Source organism: Marmota marmota, unplaced genomic scaffold, assembly GCF_001458135.2.
Source record: "Marmota marmota marmota unplaced genomic scaffold, marMar, whole genome shotgun sequence".
NCBI classification, from domain to species: domain Eukaryota; kingdom Metazoa; phylum Chordata; class Mammalia; order Rodentia; family Sciuridae; genus Marmota; species Marmota marmota.
The window spans coordinates 9,413,247-9,436,058 of record NW_025999842.1 but is presented as its reverse complement, the minus strand read 5'-3'; positions in this window follow the sequence as shown (position 1 = coordinate 9,436,058).

Sequence of the window (22,812 nt, the reverse complement as noted above, 5' to 3'; positions counted from 1 at the left end):
ACGCAATATTAGGGGTTTTGTTGCTTTGTACTTTTTCTACATTCTCAAAAACACTGCCCCAACACAACACATTTAGAACAGATTTCATCCATGGGACTTATCTGTCCACGTTTAACAAGTTGGAATTCTTTATAGGTCTTTTAAATATCCTCACTTTTAAGATCTTTGAAGCCTAAGATCATCATTCTATTTGTATTATTCTATTATTATTTGTAAAATCTGTAGTAAACTGCTTTGCCAGAAAGAATATTTTCCTCAGGAGGTACTCTCTTAAAACACAAATAGATTCATGCAGCATCCAGCAATTCCAGAGGGAGCAGCTTCTGTCTGCCCTGTGCTGTGTGCATTGTCTTGATTTCAGCTCTCATAACATCCTCACTGTCCCTTTGTGACCCTCTCACCAAGGAGACTCATATCTGGTGAAATTCATCCAGGCTGCAGTCTCATATAGACAACCATAACTGGAGAAAACAAGAGATTAATGGTTGCAACTAGGAGAACATTAGCTTCAAAATTATAAAATGCACAACTTCAGAGTTGTCTACTCATACATAACCCAAAGTGCTGACTTGCTGGGATCATCAAAAGAAGACACATAATTTTTTTTCCTGGTAGATGTTGGAAAGAATTCAACATTTTATTAAAATTTGGGCATCAAAACAAATTTTACAGTTATGGCTCTACAATCCATGTAATTTTCAAAAGTTGTTTCACTTTCAGAGGTTATAATATATCATAAAGTCCCTTGGATCTGGCCTTGACCTTGAAAATATGGTACAACCCATTTCTGTCACCTCTCCATCTTCATTGCCACTACTCCTTCTGAATATGGTCTTCTCTTGCCTTGGATTCCATGGCAGCTTCTTCATTGGATTTCTCATTTCCCCCTCTCCAACTCATTCTCTATGCACTTGCTAAAGCTAAAACATCCCTTCTTGGTGTCTTTACCTTGATCAACAACTCTACTGGCTTCTCTTTGAATATGAGATAAAATGTGAAATCTCTGAGGCCCTACAGAGCCAGGCCTCTGCCTGTTTATCCAGCCCACATCTCCTTTGCTAACTGAATTCCAACATGCTGTTCCTCTGCTCTTGAAATTACACATTTTTTCCTAACTCAAAGATTTTGCATATGCCATCCTTTCACCTAGGAAGGGTCTTCCCCTGTGCTTCATCTGATTAACCCTGACTCATTTATCAGTTCTCAGTTTAGATACCTTTCTTCAGAAAGGCCTCCTCACTCACCCTAATCTAAATTATATCCCTCTTCTATCTCTCTCCTAACATTCACTTTCCAAATTTATAGTTCATTTGTGTTTATCTGTCCCCTCCACTACAACAAATGTCCATGCATGCAGGAACATGGATGCCTTGGTTCCCAATGTTTCCAGTATCCAGAGCAATACCTAGCACAAGGGTATATGCAAAACAGATAATTAGTCAATGAATGGATAGATGAATATTTGTGGAAGGGAATCACAACCCCCAAAATATCCCTCAGCCTGTCTGCAGAAGCCTTCCCATAGACAACCATGAAACTTACCAAAAATATAATACAGCTCCTCTTAGACAAATTGCACTTTTTGGGGACTGGGAATTCTATTCATCTCTCTGCTGTTTCCAATGAATCACCTCTTCAGAGGCCCTTAACTGATTCTGCCACCAGCCGCTTCCTGCCTCCCCTTCTCCTCCCCTGGTCAACTTATTCTCTCACCAGAAGAAAGAGAGATCTTTTTAAAAATCATTACCTTAAGCGGATGATCTAAGGCCCTTCATTTTCTTTTCTTTCCAATCCTTGTACCTGTAAGCCACACAGGTCCACCCTTGCCCTTTGAAGCTATGTCAAGCAATAGCTATTCACTGGATGCACCCTGGGCCCAAGCTCTGTTCCCATACTTACTTACTTTTTTTTTTTTTTTTTTTTTTTTGGTACCAGGTATTGAAGCCAGGGGCACTTAACCACTAAGCCACATCTCCAGCACTTTTTATTTTTTTATTTAGAGACAGTTTTATTTAGAAACTTAGTTTCTTAGGGCCTCACTAAGTTGCTGAGACTGGCTTTGAACTTGCAATCCTCCTGCCTCAGCCTCCTGAGCCACTGAGATTACAGGTATGTGCCACTGTGCCTGACTCCCACACTTACTCTTGATTCTCCACTCCATCCTCGTGTCCTCCCAGTTCTTGATGGTCAGCCTCAAACCTTACAGTTCTTACCTCACTCCCAGGGCTTGAATTCAGAGACTAAAGAAATGGTCCAGTGGCCTTTCTCCCCTCCTGAGAGCAGAGCTTGCATTCATCCAGTAGATCTCCTCACTTTGCTGTTTGGAATAGGCAACAGGCCCCTGGCCAGTACTCAGTTCCAGTTTGGTCAAAATTCCCCACAGGAAAGGAGGTCAGAGATATCTGGTCTTTGCCCCCTCTGAAGCCCTCTCTCTCTCTGGCCCTCCAGGGATTCCATTTAGCCTTTCGTTCCTTCCTTCGGGTCCTTAGTTCTGAACACTCTGCCCACCCCACCCAACCAATCACTTAGTTAATCTGGTAACTGACCCTAATTCTTCTGTCATGTTCATTTCTCAGATCTCTCCTACAGCCTCTCCTCCCTTCCTACCAACTCACCATGACTCGTTCACACTCAATAGACAAACTCTCCAGAAAGTTGGAAAAAGGACAGACTCAGATCTAAATCTCATTCCTGTCAGTAACTGTGTGGCCTTGAGCAAGTAACTTTATATCTTAAAGTCTCATTTTAAAAAAAAATCTACGAAATGGGAATAATATCACATTATATTTAGTTGCTGGCACAGATGAGCCACATTGTAGGCATTCAAAAAATGTGGAACAAAGGACATAAAGAAAGAATTGTATTTACCACTTGCTGGGACAGGGTGCTTTGACTATAACAAAGAAATGAAAGTTGTGTCTTTGTGTACATAATTCCTGAACATGCTGAGAAGAAACCATGAGAGTAGCAGTGGAGGGAGATATGTGGGTAGGAAAGTTTATGCTTAAGGCCTTAAACAATGAGTAAAATTTAACAACAGGGTGAGGAAAGGAATCTTCCCAAGAAGTGCAACATGACTGAAAGCCTGAGCACAGGACAGCCATGGGTCCTTGGAGAGGCAGAGCTAGAGAGTGAACAGGCCATGAGGAGGACAAGCAGAGAAGAAACTGAAAAGAGGAAGGAGGGCCAGTTCAGGACAACATGACCAAAAAGGAACCCCAGTTTCCCATGATTTCTTGCCTGGTCTCAAGTGCTTTGGATCTCCCCTTCTGTGTAAGTGATCACCTTGGGATGTGTCATCTCTAAGTATTTGTTTATCTGCAACTCAATTAACCCAGCCCAGGGAGTGACATACCTTATCCAACTAATTAGTGTTTGTAAAATCTAAATGCCAACTAAAATAATTGTTATGAGGATGTTGCTGAAGATCCTGCAGTCACCTCAGCTGAGCCCCACTGGTGACAGAGGGAGGGACCTCCCTGTCTGCTCCCTAACCCTGCGTCACTTGGCTCCTTCCTTAAACGTTTGCTGACATCACATGGAGATAATTGTGAAATGTTTCCACTGAATCCACATCTGTGGAGGAAGTTCTTGAAATCAAGTCTCTTGTATAAAGTGGCCAGGTTACTAAAAAAAAAAAAAAATTAGGGTGGTGAAGATAAATTTCTTTGTGCTTATTTCTCTCCCTCTCTGGACTTCAGGATCTCTGGTTAGTTATAATAGTAATGCCAATATTAATTCCAGATAAATAATGTAACAATATTACCAATGCTGATTAGTTGCTGTGTGTGTCAGGCGTTTTACCTATGTCATCCTATGTATTCCTCACAACAATCCTATGGAGTAGATTCTATTATTATCACCACTTGATAAATGGGGAAACTGAGGCACGGAGCTAAAATAAGTAACTTGCCCAAAGTCACACAATTATAAATGGTAGAGCTAGAATTAAATCAGGTAATCTGCCTCAAAAACCCAGGCTCTTAACTCACCTGCCACATTAGCTGTGCAATAAATGTCAGGATCCTAATGTAACGAATGGAAAAATTAAGTTCTGAAACACAGAAGACAATTGTCTTCAGGTCACTGAACAAGTGAATCAGTGGCAAAGTCAGAACGTTCTGGAATCCTGGATCTTTCTTGGTTCAATTTTCCATCAACAAATCTGTATAAAGACGTTCCTTCTTTATCATCTCTATTCCGTTTTTAATGATTCTCAAGGCAATGCAATTTGAGCAAGTAGAAAGAAAAATCCATTTCAAAAGCTGCCCCCTGGATAAATTCCATCTCCTAAAGCTCAGAATTTCTAAGGAAAAGAGAAATCAGCCAATGACAACCTTCTGCCATGCCAAAGAGTGATCCTAGGTCTAGATCCAAGGTCATGATCTAAGGTCTAAAGAGATGGACAAGTCCACCCTCTTGCTCGGGAGGTCAGGGAGCACTAATATCAATGGGTCAAACCACAGGCCTCTGGGGGTTTTTCAGTGCCCAAGATTACAACATACAAAGATATTTTTAAATTATTACTTTAAACCCTTGAAGCTTCATGGGTTCTACTTAAAGGACTCAAGAAGTTTCTTTAACCAGCCTCATTCTTCCTTCTTAAACAGAGGAGAAAGTAGGGTTTGGGGAAGAAAAGCAAGCTCTGCATAAGAGAGCTACCTGGAGAGCTGGTAACTGGCTCACAGGGGCTTGTACACGTCTCTACGTTGTAATTCTATGGAGTTTTGTCTAGTTTCTGATTTAAGGGCTTGCTGGTAGCTCAGATGTTGACAGTTAATCATGATACAGTTTTAGAAAAAGAAAAAAAAAAGTACAGGTTGGCTTGATTGCCCTCCAGAAACATACACAGCTGTAAAACTGTAAAGATCTTGCTGTGGTGGTCTCACCTCTAAAAGGTATTGGTCCTCACACAGGCTCTGGGAGAGCCCCCTGAGTACCAGATCTACATTCAAAACTGACACACTGCAGGACAGGTACATAAAGCAGCTGGTTCTAGTGCCTCTAGCACTAGAGGCAGCCAAGATTGAAGTAATAATAGAAATTTCATGTGGCCTGTTAAATCTGTCAAAAATAGTCCAAAAGTTTTCCTACTGCAGCCAACCAGAAGCCCTATTCAGAGCCAAAGCCAACAACTGGAAACAAAGTTGCCAAACCCTTATTTCCCACTCTGTGTTATATTATTTTGTGTTTTTCATTTTTCCCTTGGCATTTTGAACTTAGATGTCAGCTCTGGTTGATACAAAAGCATGAAGATTTCCTTCTTTTGGGAGTTCAGACGTAATGCCATTGAAGACAGTGGCCATCTGCAGGGACAGGGGCATGCTGTGCAAAGCAGTTTTTTCCATATATGAATAAGTGAGAAATTTTCAGGAGTATGAAATAATCATTGTTAGCTAAGTTTTCAGTCCATGTACAATCTGGCTCATAAATTGAACATATACTGATGGCATTCATTTTACTACGTGCTTGGCACTGCAAAGGGGCAGCCTTGTTTTTGTTAAAATCCTTTTCAGCAAAGAACAACTCTGGAAATTCATTAAGTGGAATACCAGGCCTTTAAAAGAACTGTCATAAGAAGTTGGCTAATGGAGAGCCCTTCCTCTAAAAAAACTAAGATGTGTCTTTCACAAATAGGAAACTAAAGTTTAGCTTCCCTCAGGTAATTTTTTGTGATAATAAAAGGAGTATCCAGGGGCTGGGGATGTGGCTCAAGCGGTAGCGTGCTCGCCTGGCATGAGTGCGGCCCGGGTTCGATCCTCAGCACCACATACAAACAAAGATGTTGTGTCCGCCGAAAACTAAAATAAATAAATAAATATTTTTTTAAAAAAGTTAAAAAAAAAGAAAGAAAAGAAGTATCCATTCAAACAAATAAATCATCAGAGTCAATAGTAGCAATGTAAGCATGAATTTGCTGACAAATATTTCACATTGTCTGACTTCCCATAATTTGGGTTTTACTTAAGGTTTTCCATTCTAACTCAGAGAGTGTTGGGCCCCTAGAAAGTAGATTTAAAAAAAAAAAAAACTATTGAAGTGAATGATTTCATCAATGTTAAACCAAGCATATTATTATAGATATAATTAATAATGGCATGAGTTAAATGAATAAGACAAACAGAAATAGCCAAAAAAAAAAAAAAAAGGAAAGAAAAGAAATACTAGCACAGTAAGGATAGCTCATTCCTAAAGAAAAAGATCATCTCTAATTTGAAGAGACTCATGGACTCACTTTTCTTAGCTCATCATACATACGCAATGTTTGACTGCCCTGTTCATTAATCAGCCCTTATGAGATCCCTATGAGATAAGTGGGTGACGAATATTGTTAGCTCTATGTGGCAGAAAAGGGCAGACCAAATGTGGAAATCCAGCATATGTGGAAATTAAATGACTCCCCTAAAGTCACCCAGAAGCCATGGAGGAACTGAGATCAGAACCCACACCCTTCTGCTTTCTGTGTAACCACGGGGTGAAGCTGAGCTCCACCCCTACCCCACTCTTTTAGAATGGTCCTCCCTGGACTCACTGTAGAAAGATCCTCTCCCTGGGAGCCTGGTGGAGAGAGTTTCCCATCCCCTCGGAAAGTAAAAACTTCAAACATCATTAAACTTCAGTTTATTTTTGAAGTGCCTTTCTCAGTAGGCAGATTAATGATAAGCAATTTGAGAAGGAGCTTGATTTTAAGGGGAAAAAAAGGGGGGATTAAAAGGGCAATTGCAATGGGCTTTTCCTGATTAAGAGGATCTGAAACATTTCTGTTCAGCAAGCTTGGAATATAGTTCAAATATAGTTCATTTGCTTATCTCCAAATTTCATTTTTTAAAGTAGCTCAGACATAAATTCCCACTCAACTCGATCAAAATCCTCTCCTGCTTTGAGAGACAGAGCAACAATCAGCCCCCTTGTTCATTTTAGCCAAGTCAGTGTTCTTAATCAGCAGTAAAAACATCAGGAGCCAAAGGGTGGTTTTTTAATAAAAAGTGGTTTGATGAGAATCCAGGCAAGTGGCTGCACTCTCAGCCCAGAAAAACATGAGTCAACTCTTCAAATATGCAAACAGGCCCAAGAACAGTGGCCAATTCCAACAGTCAGTATTTCTTCAAGCCTCAAATTCTCTATTGTAGACAATTCCACCTCATCTCCCCACCTCAGCATTCCACATTTCCCACTCTTGTTTGGATTGAATTTTCAGTGCCCTTTCTCCCTCCAAAAAATATGTCACTGGGCTTTACTTTCTCTTCTCTTCCCTCTCTCAATGATTTGATCCTAAAACCATTAGGGGCACAGCAAGGTACCTGGACCTAGTAAGGTACCTGGAGCTACTGGTGCCAGCTTGGATGTCCACAGTGGGTGCTGCAGTCTCAACAGAATAGGAAGGGGGTCTGTCCACATAGGAGGGCTGCTCCTTGTAGGGTTTCAGAACCTGGGCAGGGTTAACAGTGTTCCTGCGGGGACTGCTTGGCCTAGGGTGGCAGAATTAGAGTGGAGTGAGGAGTGTGTCCCCATGGAAGGGAGCCAGATGTAAAGTATCAGAGTTCAAGCAGAGTGGGAGAATGTCCTCCCGTGGGTAAGAGGACAGAAATGGAATCGAAGACTGGCTACATAAAGGAGATTAATCAAACAAGTAACTTACTAAAGATAAGTAAAGGCAGTTTTCTCGATGTTGGAGAAGGGAGTTGAATATATTGAAATAGAGAGGCCCTGAATGAACCCTATACTTAATGGACTGAAATTGGCGATATCCAAGCAAATTCATGGCTTTCAATGTATATACAAATATAGAAGTAAATGTGTATATACAAACATACACAATGTGGAAGGTAGAATAATAGATCCTCAAAGATGTCCATATTCCAATCCCCAAAACCTGTGAATATTTTGCTTTACATGGCAAAGAGGACTTTACAACAGTCATTAAATTAAGGATATTGAGATGGGAAGATTATCCTAGACTACCCAAGTAAGCCCAATGTAGTCATCAGGATCCTCACAGGAGAGAGGCAGGAGGGCCAGAGTCAGAGAAGGACATATGACAAAGATATGGGTGGGGGGATGGATGGATAGAGAAATATTGATTCAAAGATGTTATGCTGCAAACTGAAAATGAAGGAAGAGGCCTAATACATTAATTAATAACATATGGTTTTCATTACTATAATGAAATACCCAAGATAGGCTATTTTATAAGGAAAAGAGGTTTATTTAGCTCACAATTCTGAAAGTACAAGGTTCCTGGGGCCTCATCTGGTGATTTAACCTCTGTTCTATCGGTTTAAAGAGATATTACAATTAAAGGTCATTTGTGATTGAAATAGAACTTTTTCCTATGAAAAAAATGTTGTGAAATTTAAATGGGATCTGAGTAGCAGATGATAGTGATTTATCAATGTTCATTTCCTAATTTCGATGGTTGTGTTGTGGATATATAAGAGAGTAACTTTTTAGGGAATTGTGGAACATTGGATTTGCTAATTATCCTCAGGGTTCAAGAAAAAAAATCTTCTACTTATAACTTTTCTATAAATGGGAAATTATTTCAAAAAAAATTTAAGTGCATATCATTTGGTCCTAAATTCCTTTTCTTATACTCTAAGTCTTCTCCTTTCTACTGTTGCTTTGTTTCTACTTGTAGAATAGGCATTTCTCAGTTTGTCAGGAGTCAGAGCATCTTCAGGCCAGACGCCTTAATCAGAAGATGACCTGAGTCTGGAGAATAGAGTTTGGCAGGAGTTGTCACAGTGCTGATTGAATCCCAGGTGGTGTGAGATGGTGAGGAGAGGTGTGAGGAAGTGATGTTGAAAAGCATTCAGAATGTTCTTGCCTCGGTTTTTTAAAAATGCCCTCTGATCTGATTAAAATACCCAAGTCCATTGTGAAGTGTCAAGAAGAAAAGTCGAGTGTCTTCTGCTAGCATGTTTTTTTGTTTTAAGATCATTTTAATTTCTCCAAGGCTGTCAGAAAAAAAAAGCAGAACAACCTTTTTGAGATACTCAGCCTGAAAGGATAAGGGTCTTAGACTATTACTCTTTCTAAATCCCAGCCCTTCTTTTCTTTAGCCTTTCTCAGCAGATCAATTCCATTTCACTGTGCATTTATGTGTACTTATCCAAGCCTAAGTGCTATTTCAGGCTTCAAATCAATCTGGTAGGGTGCAAAATACTGTTTGAGTAGAAATTAGACTGGCCCATGTCCAAGAGGTCCAAAAAACTTATGCCACCCATTAAAATACAGAATTGCCTTGTCAAAAAAAAAAAAAAAAAAGCTATCAAAATAATTTAGGGACTGCCAAGAAAATATAAATATGGACTCAATATTAGAAATTAGGAAATTATTTTTTATTGTGTTAGATGTGCTTCTGATTGATTGTACAGGAGAATGCCTTTAATTTTTAAATATGTAGATGGAAGCATTTCAGTATGAATATCATGACATTTGTAACTTCCTTTAAAATGGTTCAAAATACACATACACACACATACTTACATATAAATCCAAGAGGCTAAAATGGAAAAATGTTAACAATTGTTGATCCTAGATGGTATATAAATGTGTTAGTTTTCCATTACAATAACAAATATCTGAGATAATTAACTTTTAAAAAGAAAAGGTTTATTTTGGCTCAGACTTTTGGAGGTCTGAGTCCATGATGGGTTGGTGCTGCTGCTTAGGGCCATGGGTGAGGCAGCATACCTTGGTGGGGGCAGGAGGGGGATGTGCATGGTAAAGCAAAATCTATTCACCTCCTGGCCAGGAAACAAAAAAGAGAGGAAGGGGCTGGGATCCCACCATCCCTTTGAAGGGCATGTTCACAGTGACCTAACAACCCCCCAATAGGCCCTACCTCTTAAAGGTTCCATTACCTCCCAATAGTACTACTCTGGGAAACAAGCCTTTAACATGAGCCTTTGGAGGACATATTCAAACCACATTAGGATATGAGTATTCATTGTACCAATTTCATGGACTTCTAAAATCATTGGATCCATTTATCTTTTATATTTTGATACCCATTCTTCTTATCTTCTCAGAAATCTGCCTTTAAAAAACACTTCTTTGGGCCAGGAGCTGTGACACATGCCTGTAATCCCAGCAGCTCGAGAGGCTGAGACAGGAGGATCCTGAGTTCAAAGCCAGCCTCAGCAACAGCAAGACACTAAGCAACTCAGTGAGACCCTGTCTCTAAATAAAATACAAAATAGGGCTGGGGATGTGGCTCAGTGGTCGAATGCCCCTGAGTTCAATCCCTAGTACCCCCACCCCACACACACAAAAACCCACTTATTTGGGAACTGGGGATGATATCCCATACTACATACATTTGGGGATATATTTAATGGTTAAAGATAATCAGGTTCTGGAGGGGTGATTCAAAATCATTACACATCTACTTTTAAATTTAAGAAGTAACAGCCAAGCACAGTGGCACATGCCAGTAAATCCAGCTCTTTGGGAGGCTGAGGTAGGAAACCAGACTACCCAACTTAGTGAGACCTTGTCTCAATATAAAAAATAAAAAGGGCTATGGGATGTCTCAGTGGTAGAGCATCCCTGAGTTTAATCCCAGTACAAAAAGAAAAGAAAAAGAAGAAGCTAGATGGGGTTGTTTCCCATCTCTCTCTTGCCCCCTTATAAAATAAACTTCTCATTTCTTTTCTTTTTTTTTTTTTCAGGTGGAATACATTTATTATTGATAACACATTTTTCTAGATGCACGATTGGTAAACTTCTCATTTCTAAGTGATATAGATTGTGCTACCCAAAAGACCTCAATTCCTTTCACAGGGGCCTTTGCTCTTCCCCCTGGCTGCAATCCCTGGACAGATGAACATGCACAAAGATCCTACTTTCCATTCAAGGCCCACAATTGTCACTTGCTGACTGCTTCAGGCACAATTAGTTGCTTGGTTCTCTGAGTTCACAATATTTAGTTTATGCCTCTGTAACGACCATTTTCACTTTGGTAACTAACACATTTGCTCATCTGTCATCTCTGTAGGCTCTGAGCTCTTTAAAAGGAGGAGCTACGCACTATTTGTCTTACACAGTGACTAACACATAGCAAGGGCTCAATAAAAGCTTGTGAGTGAAAGAATGAATGTGTGAATTAATAAATACCTTTGAGTTGGGGTCTAGGCAAGACCTAATGACTTACAAAACAGTGGGAGGTATCAGCATTTTTAATACCTCCCTTCAGATCCTGATACTTAAGTCTTAAGATTCTGATTTATAGCTGCATGGAGGCATTAAACAGCAGCCACAAGATTAAAACCAAAGAACCTCAGAGGTATTTAAAGCTTAGATCTTTTTCCTAACAAATTTCACCTTTTTTCACAGCTTGAAAATTAGAATTCTAATGGCCATGCAGAATATCTATGTAAACACTTCCAAGGGATAATAAAAGCCACAAAATATCCACAGGGCACATATGGACACTCCAGATAGTTGGGGGTGGTGACCAGGAAAAAAATGCTAAACTCAGAAAAATCCATCTGGAAAGGGAAGTGTTTTTTAAAATCAAATGTCAGCCAACATTTATGCCAGTTTCTATTCTAAGAGCTTTAGGTATGTTATCACACTTAGACCTCGCGACAGCATCAGCAAAAGTCTATTATCTTGTCCTTTTTATAGATGTAGAGGCTGAGAACTGGGGCAGTGAGCTCACTTCCCCAAGAATCACTCTGATCCAAGATGGTCTTGGTTGGAGGTAGTGGCACATGCATTCCGGGAGGCACAGGCAGGAGGATTGCAAGTTCAAAGCCAGACTCAGCAACTTAGGGAGGCCATAAACAATTTAGCAAGACCCTGTCTCAAAAGAAAAAATAAAAAGGGCGCTGGGCACAATCAGGAGCCACTTGTCAAAAGAAACTAACTTTATTTTTAGAACCACACACGCCAAACAAAACAGCCTCTCAGGAAAAACCCTCAGAGCCTCAACTGCCACCACCGGCTTTCCACAAGCCTCTCTCTCCCACCCAAGCTTCTCTCCACCTCCCACAATCCTCCTGCTCTTGAGGCCGATTGGCTGGGTCACGTGGGCGGAGCCAAAAAAGTCCCCGAATGAGCAGCTCCGTGGTCTGAAAGGGCAGGGAAACAGCCCAATGAGCATCACCACAGAGGAGCCAATCAGCTAGATGTTGCTGGGGCCGCTGTGAGCCAATCATCAGCCGGCAGCTGGAAGTTTGCTGGCAGCTGGAAGTTTGCTGGGGCCCCTTCCGCTGTGGCTCTCAACAGCTGGGGATGTGGCTTAGTGGTTAAGTGTCCCTGGGTACAGTCCCAGGTTTTCCTCACCCCACCAAAAAAGATGGTCTTGCCCCTGAGCCTGGGCCCTGCATTATAGTGAATATCATGATTGCCAAGTACAGACCAGCAAAGCTCATCAGATAGAGCTACATGTTATGAGCCATCCACTCAACCCACTCAAGGTCTAGAAAAGAAAGCTCAAGTGATTTATACATGTTCCTAGCAGGCCCTGGTTGCCATCCGGGCTATTATGCCTTCTCAGCTGCCACAGTTACAGCCTTCCTGCAGTCACAGCCTTCCTGCAGTTACAGCCTCTGCACATCGTGCTTATCATATGACATCTCCAGTTTGGTTGGGGGCAGTTAGGGAAATTAGTCAGTGTTTCTTAGCATATCAGTGTGCTTGTCCCACCAAGATAATTATATTTAATATGCTCAGGCTAAGTTAATATGCTGATGATAACTATAGTGAATGAGATATAAAGCTAAAGAAAGAATGAGTGAATTACAGAAAGAAAAAAAGGAAAGGAAGGAAGGGAGGAAGGTAGAGAGAAAGGAAGGGAAGGACAAGAAAAGAAAGAAATCGGAGAAATGTTTTAAGGCCATTTCCCTACTCACTAAGGTTCAGTTTTTTCACAACATGAAACAGAAGAGAAGTGCCTGCTGGAGATGTGTGTTATTAAATGTTAATTTTCTAGTGACCAAACCACTTGCCTGAGTGAAACATATCTACTCTGTGCTTCTCTGTGGACACAGAGCTTTAATCAAAGACACATGATGAAACACATTTTTAGTTGACTTAGAAAAGCGAACCAGAGGGGAGGGAGCAGATGAACTGAAATGATATTTTTTTAAAAAAACTCTTAATCTTTCTGATTTTATTATCAAATTCATTTATCATTTAAATCATTGTCACAAGATTTTAGGTGATTCAGACTTATCATTCAATTTGAAATTAAACAGAACATAAGCATGAATTCCAGATTTGTCCAGACTGGAATACGGGATAACTAACCAGCAATTTACAGTTTTATTCTTTATCCTCCATTCTTTCAGGCAACAGTCAGGCAGGGTACTAACATGTCTCACCAATCCGTTCAACAAAGAAAACAGTAATTTGTACTGTCAGCTGCTCTGTGAAACAAATACCCTTCTGTCTTCTCTCCTCTCCTAGGGTGGAGGTGATCTCCTCCTGCAAGAGGCCTCCTGCATGCTCCCCGGAGAGGAGAAGTTTCTGGGGACACACCTCTTTCAAATATCTTTAAAATCCCAGTTCTTCCTTTTGAGTTTGATGGGCTATTTAAATGAGACATGTACAATGTTCATGTGTCCAAGCCAAATAAATCCAGATTCTCTGTCTCTTTCTTCAGAACCCATTTGCTTTTCCTGATGGAGAGGTCTGCCAGGATTTTATCTCAGCTTCGTTGCTGCAGTGCCAGGCCACCCAATCAACATTAGCAATAGAACCATCATCATTTGAGGGCCTCGAGGCTGACCATATTACCTGAGTTAGCACGCATGGATCACCTTCTTAGAAACAGTAAAACAGAGTGAGGAGAGTGGGGAAAGGGAAGGTACTGGGCAATTCGATTGAGCAAACTGTTATGTGCATATATGAATGTGGCATAATGAACCCCACTATTATGTATGATTATAATGCACAAATTTAAAAAAAAAAACAGTAAAAACTGGAATTTTTGTCTGATTAGGGCAATTCTGTCTTTACAGGTTGGAGAGAGAAAGGAGAGGAGTTGATATGTATTTGATTTTTCCTTTGGGGCAGAAAGTGGCCCTCTAATATGCTACCTAGGTTATTTTGCTGGGAGTGTTTCTGTTGTTTTCCTTTAATTTTAATGTGCAGTTATTTTGATTCTTTATGAGAGAAAGAACTTCCTTGTCCAGGAGAAGGGGACAGAGGGGCAGGTCCTGTTCCAACCTCTACTTACTTCTCTCCCACTTCTCCTACCCTGGGCCTGTCATGGATTCAGCACTGATCATACTCCTTCCACACCCAAAGAAATCTGTTACAGAAGACTTCTAAGAATATCAAAAGCCTTCTGGGCATAAGAATCAAGGCCTATCTAGGCCTTTCACTCACCCTGAAAAAGCTACCTAAATTGAGAACATTCTAGAAACTGAGACCAAGGACAAGATGATACTTTGTAATATGAAAGGAAATATGGCTTCTCATTTTTAGAGGAAAAAGTAAAGCAAGATTTGCTCAAGTTCTGTCCGGTGAATGCTAAAGGGAGCCTCACATTGTGAGCTCCATCATCCCCCAAAGAATGAGAAAGTGAAGTTAGCCAATCCCAAAAAAACAAATGCCAAATGTTTTCTCTGATATAAGGAGGCTGATTCAGCTAATCCCAAAAAAACAAATGCCAAATGTTTTTCTCTGATACAAGGAGGCTGATTCATAGTGGGGTAGGGAGGGGGCATGGGAGGAGTAGAGGAACTCTAGATAGGGCAGAGGGGTGGGAGGGGAAGGGAGGGAACATGGGATTAGAAATGATGGTGGAATGTGATGGACATCATTATCCAAAGTACATGTATGAAGAAATGAATTGGTGAGAGTATACTTTATATACAACCAAAGATATGAAAAATTGTGCTTTATATGTGTAATAAAATTTGCAATGCATTCCACTGTCATATATAAATTTTTAAAAATTAATTTAAAAAAAAGAAAGCAGAAGCAGAACAAAAGATTCCTATGCTTCAGAGGCCTTTCTCAACATAGAATGTCTGATGCATAGTGAACTGAGTTTATCTTCATTAGAGTTGCACAGAACTGGGGTAGCCAGCAAATGTTCTGACTACCAAAGAATCTGGAGATAGTTTTGAACTCCAAAGTGCCCTCCCTTGTTTAATTCTTAGGAAAAGATATTGACACTATAGCACAGAGTATTGTCTTTGTTGCTATGAGGACTTTAGAAAGAGAGATGAGTAACATAAGTGTTGTTTTTGGAGTTTATCTTCTAGTTGGAAGGTGTGTGTGTGTGTGTGTGTGTGTGTGTAAAATGCAAAGAATAAATCAAGAAAATGTTGGGGTTCTCAAAAACCTGTTATGGGAGTAGTGTCTGTGGTATTTTGAAAATTTTATTAATGAGTAGATTAAAGATGCAAATGATTATAGGACATACTCTCTTGATCTGAAGGAGCTTCCAGTCTAGTGAGAAAGCTAGATAAACTGAACACAGTGAACAAGACAGGAGTCATAAGAGATGGAACACTGAAAAAAACAGAATAACTAGCTCTGCTCAGGAAATTCCAGGACACTTCCACATTTGAACTGGGTCACCAAATGTGGTAGTTTTCAAATATATCACAAATCCTGGACACTCCTGCTTTCAACTTCCCTCCCCTCAAGTGTGGGCTGGACTTAGTCACTTATCTCCTAATGACACTAATAGAATATTGTAGAAGTAACAGTGTATGTTATTTCCAAGACTTATCAATAGCATTGTGGCTTCCTCCTTACTCTTCCTTGATTGTTCATTCTAAGGGAAGCCAGCTGCCCTGTTCTGTGAACTCTCAAGAAGCTCCTTGAAGAGAACCATGTGGCAGTTATTGAGGAACCCAGGACTCCTGCCAACAGCCATGTGTGTAGCCATCTTGGAAGTGACTCCTCTAGTTTCATCTTCTGATGTCTGCAAGCCAGCCAACATCTTGACTGCAACTGCATGAGAGACCTTGAACCAGAACCACACAGCATAGCCACTCCAGACTCCCTGACTATGAGATGATAAAGGTTTATTGTTGGTTTGGGTCGTTTTTCGAACAATTTGTTATGCGGCAGTAGATTTCTGATACACAAACTAATAGTTTGCCATTTTGGCAGGAGGGAAGGATCTAACTAAAGAACTTTTAGTTAGAACTAAAAGTGAATGGTTAAGTATAAGATATGTAGTTGTGGTGCCTACGCTTTTACTATATTGGCAATTGCCCTCAGGCTTATTAAAAGTGGGATATTTTTAAATAAATAAATATTATTGAATCTGGTTTCCCATGGCATTCAGAAAAAAAAATTAAATTCCTTGACATGGCCTAAAAGCTACTTCTCTAACTTGCCTTGAGCCACAGTGCCCCTAGGATGCTATACCTAAATCAAACTGGTTTTCTTCTGATCCTTTGTTCCCACCAGGAATTTTGTGCACAGTGTCTTCTGCCTAGAGTGATCTTCTCTTCACCTTTCTTCCAACTGTTTCCTTCTCTTGCAGGGTTCAGCCTGACTGTACCTCCAAGGAGACCTCCTCCAGGAAGACCCCTTTCCTGGCTGGCACACGTATTTGTTGTTGTTTTGCAGCCTGTGTGTGTTTCCTCCACAGGAGGAATTACTCTGCAAAGTTATATTAGGTGCCTGTTTGCATGTTGTTGTCTGTCTTCCCCTCCAAAGAGTACCTTCCATTATGGCAGAGGCCACATTGGACTTGTTTATTGTAGCATCTCCTATTCTTGGCATGGTGCCTGGCATGCAGTAGGTACTCAATAAATATTTATTGTGACTCTTTGCTCTTTCCTCCTCCGTAGTAAAACCGTTGTAGTATTCCCATTTTAAGTCTATTTGCCTTTGTTATCCTCATCTCAGAGAGAAGAAAATGGGGTGAAATTCTACAACAAGTACTGAAAATCTGGTCTGTTCAGTCTTGTGGAAATTTATATTTTATATTATTTGATGATCACCTCTTTCGTGTTTGAATAATAATTTGTTTATAGGATAGAGAAAGCATTAGGAAACACCCTGTCCGGCTCATAGAACACATCTCCCTTCCCTGCCTCCACTCTCAGAAAACTTTTTAATGAAAAAATATTTAAAATATACTGGACAATAGAAAGAAGAGTTCAGTGAACATCCACTTCCAATAAATCAGGATATTATCTTAGGTAACACAATACCGTTATCACACCTAACAAAATTTCAGTCATTCCTATTATCATCTAATATTCAGTTTCCTCTTTGAATTTACTTTATTCTGGTTTGTTAAAATCAGGAACCAAACAAGGAATACACATTGCATCTTGCTATACGGATCTCATGTCTCTTCAAATATAAAACAGTCCCTTTCTTTCTCCTTCCTTTTTATATGACTTTGATTTGTTGAGAAGTATGGATCAGACTCCTTACAGAATGTCCCTACTGCTAGATTTGTGTGATTGTTTCCTTCTGGAACTGCTTCATGTGTTCTTTGATTCTCTATATTTCTTATAAACTAAAATGTGGATATAAAAGTTTGATTAGATGTAGATAAAACATTTTGGCAGCAATACTTCACAGATAAAGGCCTATACTTCATATTACTTCATATCAAGTGATATATAATTTATTCTAGTGTCTCATTATTAGTGATACCCAAACTGGTCACTGGGCTTGGGTGGTGACCCCCAGATTTCACCATTGTAAAATTCTGCTTTTCCCCTTGTGAATGGCAAGGCACCTAAGGAGTGATCTTTTGGTGTCGTGCAAATATACAATGGACTTTGTCCCCATTTTGCAGGATACCCAAAGGCTGGAAGCATGTCATGTGTGGGAATGCACGTAGGGCGAGGGACAGCAGAGCCCAGGCTTCCTTGTGGTACTGTTCACTTCTTTGTCCATTCCAGCTGTGCCATGCTGGCCATGAGGCCTACATGTGCTCAGCAAGTGATCACTTGGACTTGACCTATATCAGTACATTCACAGTAGGAAGAGGCATGGGATACAAGAAACTTTATTAAAAACAACTTTCCTTTTAATACCACTGGAAGGTTATATGTTAGGAAATTTAAAGGGACCCAAGACTTAAGATACAATGCTCAGGGAAAAACACAGTAGACTAAATTGTACATAAACCATGATTAAAATAAAACACAATATAATTCGGGGGGGAAACCAGAAAATACATCTGTTAATGACATTTGTGATGGGAAAATGAGAATTTTTCAATTTTCTGTAATACAGTATTGTTGTGTTACTTTACAATAAAATAATACATTTGTAAATAAAGAAGTAAAAGACAAGTAAGATGATATGTGAAGAAAAACAATCATGAATAACAACGTGAACCAAAAGCATGAGAGATGAAACAAATTCAAATTTTGTAACTCAATACTTTTTACATTGATGTTTGTAAGGCAAATTAAAAATGTCATCACGGGCTGGGGGTGTGGCTCAAGCGGTAGCGTGCTCGCCTGGCATGCGTGCAACCCGGGTTCGATCCTCAGCACCACATACAAACAAAGATGTTGTGTCTGCTGAAAACTAAGAAATAAATATTAAAAAAAAAAATTCTCTCTCTCTCTCTCTCTCTCTCTCTCTCTTTAAAAAAAAAATGTCATCACATTCCATCCATGAGTACCTCAGCATACATCACTGAAATATGAAAAAAGATCATTTTTCTACAGAGCTAAAATAAGATTGTCTAACTGAACAAAATTATGGTGAACTTTTTACTATTACCTAATTTTTTTCTTTTTTCTTTCTTTCTTTCTTTCTTTTTTTTTTTTTTTTTTTTTTTTGGTGGTGGTGGTACTGGGGATTAAANTTTTTTTTTTTTTTTTTTTTTTTTTTTTTTTTTTTTTTTTTTTTTTTTTTTTTTTTTGGCACTGGGGATTAAACCCAGGGAGCTTAACCATTGAGCCACATTCCCAGCCCTATTTTTATATTTTATTTAGAGACAGTGTTCCATGGAGTTACTTAGGGCCTCAGTAAGTTGCTGAGACTGGCTTTAAACTCATGATCCTCCGGCCTCTGCCTCACAAGCTTCTGGGATTATAGGCACACACCACTATGCTGGACTATCACCTAATATTTAGCCCACATTCAAAGTTTCTTCCAATTATTCCTCTAATGTCTTTTATACCTGGTTTTCTAAAATGAGATCTAAACCAGAGAAATGGGTTTTCAAATGATCAAACAAAAAAACTTGAAAATAGTATATTACTTTAGATACAGACTGTTTTTTTTAATTTCTATCTTACCCAAAAAGATATATTGAAAAAGAAATAATTGTTTGCTGTCATTGCAGTAAATGGATATCTCATGAATTTGCAAGCTCTCTCAGTTCTAAAATTTACAATCACTGCTAACATTTACATCCTCACAGTTCTCAAATCCTCTTTAGCAAGAAATAAATCTTAAAATCTTTATAAGTCTTAACGTACTTATTCATCAATTGAACGCCAGGAGTGAATCTTGCCAGTGACCCAGAAGCAAAAGCAGAATCAGGTCCTCAGATGCCAGTATTGTCTCAGCAGAAGAAGCGAAGCAAAGCTAAGCAGTTGCAGTGGAACATACCTGTAATCCCAACTACTCCTGAGGCAGAGGCAGGAGAGTCACAAGTTTGAGGCGAGCCTCTGCAATTTAGCAAGACCCTGCCAAAATAAAAAATAGCAAAGGCTGGGGATGTGGCTCAGTGGGACAACATCACTAGGTAGATGGCAATAGGATGTTATAATGAAACTTTAAAGTTTCCGCTTTGGGTCTGTTCATTTTTCTAAAAGCACAAAAAAGTATACATTTTTTTTAACTGTTCCCTACCCAGATATGTAAATTTACAAGTAAAAGATGATAGACCAAGACATGAAATCATATATCTTTCATCCTTCTGTACCCCACAGATTCAGGTTTTTTAAAAAATAATAAGCAGCTATTTTGTTTTTCTACTAAATACTTCATATGAGTAGCAAAAATAAGAAATTCATGGTTTATTTTTGTTTTCATTTATTATTTTTATTTGGACAACATATATACATATGTACAAGATACCTACTGTCAGAATGCTCTTTTATAATTTCATTTGGTTTACAAAAACAGAACAGCAAAATAATTTAGGTAGAAATTCATGTTTTAAATTAAACTTTTCATTAAATACTAGAACTTATGTTATTTGGAAGAAGCAAGGAAATTTGTTCATAATTTCTTGTTTGTTTGTTTGTTTGTTTTGGTCTAAATATTGATCATTTGCTTGATCAAAAAATTGAAATATGTCATAATAATAGCTCCCCTTTATACTGAATCTTAAATCTGAGACCATAAAATTTTTTGTAAGCATTATCTACTTGCAAATTATAATGATCATTTTAAGAGCAGAAAAACTAAGAGGAGAAAATCACCTGCATACCCAAAATTACATGTGTCAAGAATAAAATCAAGAGTAAAATTTGGCCTAATCAATCTTAACCTTGACTTGATCAAAGTTCAAATATTGACAAATGGTCTTATTCTTAGACCCACAGTATCGCCCAAGAACATTTTGGATCCTCTAACACAAAAGCAATGAGTTCTGACTAGATATGTAGATTATTCTTTTTTCTGTAACTGTATCACTCAGATATTAATCAATGGCATGGTTTATATGTGTGTTTATTATATCTTTTCCTTTTTAATGATTAGGCACACTTAAGGGACAGAAGAGTCTGGGTAATCAGTAACACAGGAGAAATAGATATTGATAATTTATTATTCTTTTTTTCATAAAGGTTATACATATTTGTTGTTGAAATTCTGAAAACCCAGAAAAACCACACACACACACACACACACAAAAGCAAATACAAATTACCTATCCTACTTCCCTCTTCTAAATCTAGTTACCAGTATCAATTTTTATTTGCCTTACTAAACTTCTTGTCATGCATATGCTGCCCAGCTGTCATCTGGAATCTCCCTGGCCCTAAAGATGAAGACAAATTTGGCTCAAATCTATTTCCTGCATGTGAAAAGTCCTATAACTTCTTAAACCTTTCTGCAATTTCCTTTGAGCCTGGAAGCAGGTAGGAAGGAGGGAAATTTGAAGAGAACTATCACATGACCCCTCTAACTCTGAATTCAGTTTTTCGTCTCTGCTAATTCCTATTCTCTGCTCAGGCAGCCCCTCTGTGGTTTATAAACACACACACTAAATGGGAGGCCCTTCTGGGCCAGACTTTACTGAAATTTTGAGATCTAAGAAGATGAGAGAGTGATAGGGGTTTACTTCACTGCAACATACAGGACTTTCAATTATTTAATGTTTCTATTCTTAAACTCTATTAGCTTTTAACAATGTGAAGGTCAGCCACATGCCATTTTCCTGGGCTGTTTCTGCATCTTTACTGACCTGCCCTGAATCCACTCTACAGCTCTATTCAAAAAACAACTCTTTCCATTTTATAATACTAAGCTATTTAGTTTTATCTATACCTCTAATCTAGAGTCTAAGGACAGAGAGCCTAGATTAAGATCCTGTGTTATATCTTTAGGCAAATAAACTCTCAAAGCCTCAGCTTTCTCATTTGTAAAGTATTGATAGACCCTCTTTGTAGGCAAGCATTTTGTCATCAACTGGCACATTTAACAAACACAAGCTACTTTCACTCTTGAAAGACTATTTCCTCTAGCTGTATGAAGTCTGGAGAATCTATACCGACCTCTCCAGCACCCCTTCCCAGTGCCCAGAAGACTTACCTAAAGGAAGGATAAGACTTGGAGATAAAGAATACTTCTGATACTGGCACACCCCTCAGCAGCAATGTAATCAGGCACAGTCATGGGCAAGCTGTGTAGATGATTTCTCAAGAAGCCAACACTGAGATGGAGTTTGTGGTGCAAAAGGTTTCTTAGAAATCAATACCTGTGGAAGGAAGCAAAATAGGGCTGAAACAATCAATCATCCTGGTTTGCATGGAAGGGTTTCCTGGGTTGGAAACATTCAGTGCTAAAATTGGGAGAGTCCTGGGTAAACATAGACAGTGGTCACCCCAGCTGAGGCAGATGGTGAAATGTGATACAGCCTCCTCAAAGCTCCAGCTAAGGGGCTGGGAGTGTGGCTCAGCAGTAGAGCGCTCACCTAGCACAGGTGCTGGGTTCTATCCTCAGCACCACATAAAAATAAAGGCATTGTGTTGTGTCCATCTACAAAAAAGATATTCTCTCTCTTTCTCTCTTTCTCTCTCTCTCTCTCTCTCTCTCTCTCTCTCTGTCTGTCTGTCTCTCTCTCTCTCTCTCTCTCTCTCTTAAATAAATAAATAAATAAATGCTCCAGCTAATCAGGCAGGGAGCTCTACTGAGGCTGTTACCCACCAGAACTATCCTATGTTGAGCTGAGATGACTGGGCCTTTACACCTTGCCTCTGTCACCCAATGCAAGCTGCCCTGGAAAGACCATAACCGTGGGTCAAACAGCTGAGGCAGACCCCAAAGGAGTTGACAGATGGAGGCGTGGAGGCAGCTGAGCAGAAGGGTTTTTGAAGGAGGAATATGGACAGTTCATCTCTGTGTCTATTGCAAACACAATCTTATGCCTCGGTTTCCTTATCTGCAAAATGAAGGCAATGGTAAATGCATAGTATGGTTTTGAGGATTAAATGAGTCAATATTTATAAAACAATTAGAGTAATGAGCAGTAAACCCCTAAGAATTAATATTTTACCAGATCAAGTGAATTGCTGGTATTTACTGTCAGATCCGAAATTCTTGGTCTTTGGTCTCCTTCGTCAAGTCACCACAGTAGTGTTCACCATCACCTCAATCTGGTTGTAATGCACATGACTAGTATGAAGACTTTTTTTGTTTAAACTAACTGAATTTGGCCACATATTTGTTAATTGG